We start from the raw sequence: 6,084 nt of genomic DNA, 5'->3' as shown, positions 1-6,084 counted from the left end.
GATGTATGTGAAGAAAAGGATGACTGGAATGAATGTAGGACCGGTCGAATATGAAACAAGCTCCTGAGGACGGATGAAGATGGGCAGGTCCGGAATGAAAACTTTTGTTCACTATTCACCAGTCAGACGGACATTTGTGAGGAGAGCATTAATCAGGCGGAGTTGCGACAACATACCGAGGTTAAGAGAGAGGCTGTACTGGAACTTCTAGAAAAAAGTACAGTAGGTTAAATACGTCTTCATGTGTGGTCGGGAGAAAGCCTGAGTGACTGCGTGAAGCGGTGAGTCCTACTTCAGTGATGGACAAATTATCAGAGAACCTTCTTAGAAACAGGATTTACGAGAGTTTGGAAAAACATTACCTAATTTGGGAGAGTCAGTATGGCTTTGTGAGGGGCAGATCATGTCTCACGACCCTAGTTCAATTCTGTGAGGATGTGACGGTTAAGCATGGCAGGACCTTTCAGAAGGCTTGGTACCCTGGAAAAGTTGGCTCGTGGATTCAGGACTGAAGCCCCAGAAGGCAGAGGATAGTTGTGGATGGAGCGTTTTCTCCCTGGACGCTGGTGCCAGTGGTGTCCCGCAGAGATCTGTTCTGAGACCCCAGGATATTTGTGCATTAAAATGATGTGAATAAATAAGTGGAAGGCGCTGAGAAGTTGCAGATGGTGCTCAACCCGGAGTGTTACGGAGTGATTCACTTTGGAAGAATGAATTTGAAGGCTGAGGTGATACTTTCTCGAGTCAACCGAGGGCTGCACATTAGTACGAGTTCCACAATGGAAACAGAGTGATGAGACTTTCTCCAATAAGCCGAGGGCCACTCATCGCTACGAGAACCACAATCGGCACGGAGCGGTGCACTGCAGGAACAGAAGGAAGTGTGATTGACAGGTGAGCTTGACCACATCTGCTGTTCTGAACGTAGTCATAGTGACGCTCGCAAGGCAATATACGTGACAGTAAATCAAGAGGAAAAAATACAACTTCGTGGGAAATGATACAACAGCTGAGAACCTGCTGATTGATCATAGATTTTGCTTACTATATTTGTTCAAACAGAGAATAGATGGAGAAATAGTGGTAGAATTGTAGCAGGTCTGAGAATATCTTTAAAGTTAAACAGACTGCATCTCTCGTCACTGACAGAGGTCAAGTTCCTGCCAAACGAGCCATGTGTGCGCTGGAAAGCATTGTACTTCAAACTCTCCTCAGCCCTCGCTAATCTCCCGAAGACACTCTTCCTTTTTGATCACAGGTCTCTGGAATATCGCTGTGGATCTTTTAAAGTGTTTGGAGGAATATGTGTAGTGTATTTAATTGCAACACATATCAGCTGTCATTGTTTATTCCAGCACTCAAACCGCCCGGAATGGCTGCAACGAACGAAAGAAAAGATGATAAATGTTCTCCTTTAATAAAGAAGTGTTCTCCGTTTCACCCGCCAGAACAAACTTCTTCCCTTAACTTCAGAAGCAAATGTGCTCCATCAAATGTTACAAATTAAATCGACTTCAAGCCGAATGCCTGACTTAAAAGCAACAATGACAAAATATATCTTCAGTCAAATAGCTGAAGCCAGGTGTAATGAAAAATGACATGGAAAAACAGGACATCAAATTTTGTTTTAAAGTCATTACATTGCAAAATCCCTTGAGGAGTCAAATTCATGACACGTGGATAAATAGTTTAACGCAAGGTATTTGTGCAGTTGGTTGTCAGTAATGTCCCTGACGTGACAGGCACACTAATTGCCTCAGTGGAATTGCTCTCACCTCAACAAAAGTCTGCTGAACCGATCGCCAGTCCATCTGAGCAGCTGAAACGTTCTGTACAACTGAACGCTGCTTCTGGCGGAATATGGGATATGCGGCAATTTACTACATCGCGGCCATTTTCTATCCCACACTTGTAGCGGTTGGTGTCCCCGGTAAGATACCAGATCTAGTTACTTTATGTATGGTGCCGTCGTTACTCTGCTGCGGTATCCGCACTGTTACTGAGCACCGAATCTACCGTCGGCTGAAACTTGGAGTATTCAGGCATCTAATGGTTTTATTTTCAGTTTTCATATTTCGATCACAGTGTTTTCTTCTTTTCTCAATTAAGCCGGTGTCGATATTGTCGTTGTTTCATAATTTGATCGAAGTAATTTTTTCTTTTATCACAATTTCACCTCGCTAGACTTTCTGAACTGATGTTGGTCTCTGCTTTTCCAGACCCGAGTTTCTGTCAGTGCAGACATTTCATCCTTATAACACCGTGGCAGCTTATTTAAATGACGGTACCGTCTACTTTCGACGCGTAGGTCTGTTCTTCTGTAAGTCAGTAAATGAGAAGTCGTGCTTTATATCTCCTTAATGGCACTTTGTCACCGCTACAAATAATCCCGTCAGCTATTTCACCTCTATTAAAGGAAATGGTGTTGTTTAGAGGAGCGGTCGACTGCTCACCGGTCCGTGTGTCGTGGAACTCGGATGCCTCGCTCGAAACTCTGGGAAGGTCGCCAATCCACTGACACTCACATCCGTCATTGTTCTCCAGCCGGAGTGCAGCGACCGAGACCGCACACACTGGATTCCCGCTTTCCACTTCCACAGACCATACCCTGCATAGCATCGGTAGAATGGGGGCATTCAGGGAGCTGACCATATTTCTATTTTGTTTCCAATTACCTTGTAGTTAATTTAACAGCGATTGTGATCCTATCTCGGGGAAAATGCGGACTCTCCAAATGCATCACCCGTTACCTGGTTGGAATGGCAACAGCGGATCTGATGGTGGTTATCGTTGTTGCTTTAGTGGATCAGACCAACAATATCTACATTTATTCCAGATCCCTGCTCATCACTCCTGTATGCGCTCTGACACTTGTATTTCGGGTCGTAACTACGGACTGTTCTGTTTGGTTCACAGTCAGTTTTACCTTCGATCGCTTTATCGCAATATGCTGCCGAAAGCTGCGGGAGCGATACTGCACCGAGAGAACAGCAACGCTGGTTATGGTGACCGTGGTTATAGTGAGCGGCGGGAAATGTGCCCCGGTTTACTTTGCCGTTGAACCTTACGTCATCATTGACAACATGCCGTGGCGGTGCGCCCTCACATATGAATACGTTACTTCACCCGTGTGGAGAGGATACCAATTACTACTCAGTATTTCAACACCATTGCTACCAATCGGTTTAATCCTGCTGTTTAACGGGTTAACCGTAAGGTATATCGTTGTGGCAAATAGAGTCCGCAGAAAGCTTCGGAACAGCGGCGACAATCAGAAAGATGCCGAGGTGGAAAAACGCAGAAAATCGATGATTTTGCTGTTTTCTATATCAGCTAATTTCATATTATTGTGGATACCCTCTGTCACCCATACTCTGAAATGGCAAGTGCAGAACTATTTTTACGAGGACAGATATTTGAGTTCCCCGGTATACATCCTACAACAATTTAGGTTCATGTTGCAAACACTCAGCATGTGCACCAATACTTGTATCTATACACTGACACAGAGGAAATTCAGAGAAGAGCTGAGGAATGGAATGAAGTATGTGTTTACTTTAAATGGCCATCTGTGTAGATAATGCCCGTGTCTTAAGGCAATTCGGAGAAATTTTCAAATAAAGCAGTTTTGCAATGAACAGGTTCGGCAAATATGTCATAAACTCAAACAATCATGTGCCTGGTCGCCCGGAAATTGCAGAATTGGCGGAAGGTTGCCCACTTCATAAGTTCAGGTTGGTGGCAATACAAGCGCTCATTGCAGCTGGCGTGATTGTTTCATTGGTTGAAGTATGTTCCAAACTATCACAGACACTCGACTGTCACAAGGGCAGGGGTGGCTTCAGGGCTTTCCGCGTTTTAGATGTTTCAAAATGGACAGGGTCGTGTAACATAATGTAAAGGGTGTTCGACGGGAAACCAGGGACAGTATCGCAACCGCAGAAAGGGAGGACAATGTGGAGCGTTCGTTTTTTAATAAAATGTGAGACGAACTCAGAAACATTTGGAGTATTCTGTACAGCCGCCCTCTAACAAAAAAAAATAGCAACTGGAACAGTGAGGAACCGATCGTGAAGCGGGGCTTGGACATTTTCTAGGTTATTTACATGAGTAACTGAAACATCCATAATGTTCTTTGGCATCTCCCCAGGGTAAATATTTAATTATGGCATAATTTATTGTTAGTGTCCAGGGAGGATTCATGTCACTACAAGAAGACAGGCGCACTAGTGAACAGTAAGTACCGGATCTAATATTAGTAAAGTAAACTGGTCAGGTGACAGATCTCTCCGCGGATCTCATTTCAGAAAGATAGGACAGAACTCCCCTCCATTTACTTTGCCCAGGGATAGGACCAGAGAGTATGGAGTGTGTTTAATTGGCGGTCTGCGAATTATGGTGCTGCCTGGCAGGATTTTAGGAAGGTACATTGGGAAATGATGCATTCGGGGTATTACGCAGCAGATATGTGGGGATTTTTTAGGGAGCACTGACACGGGGTTCAGTATAGACTTGTCACAGTGACGCAGGGAAAGGATGACAGTGTAAAGTAACCCTGGGAGACAAGGAATTTGGACAACACGTCAAGAGGAAGAAAGAACGATACTTACAGAACAGGAAGAAACGATCAGGTAAGGCTACAGCGAGTCACAATGTAGACAGGAGGGAATATAACAGTGGACTTAAAAGAGTGATGGGGGATTTGAGAAATCCTTGACGAGTTGCACTGTGAAGAACAGGAGGAGACTGGGAAGAGCGTGGGCAAATCAGAGGTAAAAGAGGAAAACTTGTGTCTGGAGACAAAGTAAACAGTGAAGATCCTTACTGAATGTATTGATCAATGTGCCCACAACGTAATAATGCAGATAGGCTCGAACGTGACGACGTTGAGAAAGAGGATGCGCTGGAAACTTGGGAAAACATTATTGAAGATGATTCCCCGTTGCCGGAAAAGTTACAGTCCTGCCAATTTTGGAAGCCAAACTCAGATATTGCTGAGCTTTTGGACAGGATATTTGTGTTTTCGCTGGCCACGGAAGTAGAACTAGAAGATTGGAGCGTAGAAAATGTTATTCATTTGTTGACGAAAAATAGCAGGGATACTTCTTGGAATTATAGACCATGGTCTCTTACATCAGTAATGGGTAAACAACTGGAGACGATTACTAAAGAGGGTATTAATGAGTATTTGGAGAAACGTAGTCTGGCTACGGAGAGAAAGCATGGTATGTTGTCATTAATGAGCCAGATTGATTTAATTGAAAAAGTGAAAATAAAACTAACGGATGAACCAGGACAGTCGATGTGGGTGCATTAATTATGGTCAGGCGTTTGATCAGTTCCCCATAGTAGACTAATTCAGAAAGTCAGGAGGCATGGGATCGAGGGAAACCTGGCTGCGTTGATTCAGTATTGGCTTCCTAACAGAAGGCAGATGATGTCGTTGACAGAATAAATTCTGGCTGGAAGACAAATGGCAGCCGTGTTGTGCATAGAGAGTCGAAACTTCGGTACACTTTACAACTCTATTGCGAGTCTGCAGTTACAGTGCTCCGAGAAATAGGGCTGAGTAATTAATCTTTTTAATCTGACCACACAGCGGCACCCGGATAATTAATGGAATTCGGGCTGAAGACGTAAGCAAATGGCCGAGCTACTGACTGCACCAGCGCGTTTTCTGAACTGACGGGTCATTTACATATTACAGGGCAAATGCTACAATGTCTACAAAACATCTTTTCCAGTGGAGCCCTACAACTTAAAACCAGCATTTCAAAGTGCCCAGCAGCAGCTTCTGGCGCTTATTAAAAGAACCAGCCTTCCAAAACACCAATTCTAAATTCCCAATTCAAGTACACACCCATTTATCCTAAAGCTAATTTACTTCTGAATCGTGGTTTTATCGTATCGGGTGTAGATACGCTCATAGTTCAATCATTTTAATCCTGAATCCACATGGCCGGTGTGGAATCCGTGTCTCCCTCTGAAATCAGTAATAAATGCAACAGACAAAACTACACAAACTGAAAACGCAGCGAGAGCGGAGCACATATCCGGGCTCACATTTGTCTTCCTTCAAAAGCA

The sequence above is a fragment of the Hypanus sabinus genome, unplaced genomic scaffold (assembly GCF_030144855.1).
Source record: "Hypanus sabinus isolate sHypSab1 unplaced genomic scaffold, sHypSab1.hap1 scaffold_635, whole genome shotgun sequence".
Lineage (NCBI taxonomy): Eukaryota > Metazoa > Chordata > Chondrichthyes > Myliobatiformes > Dasyatidae > Hypanus > Hypanus sabinus.
This window is presented reverse-complemented; position numbering follows the sequence as displayed.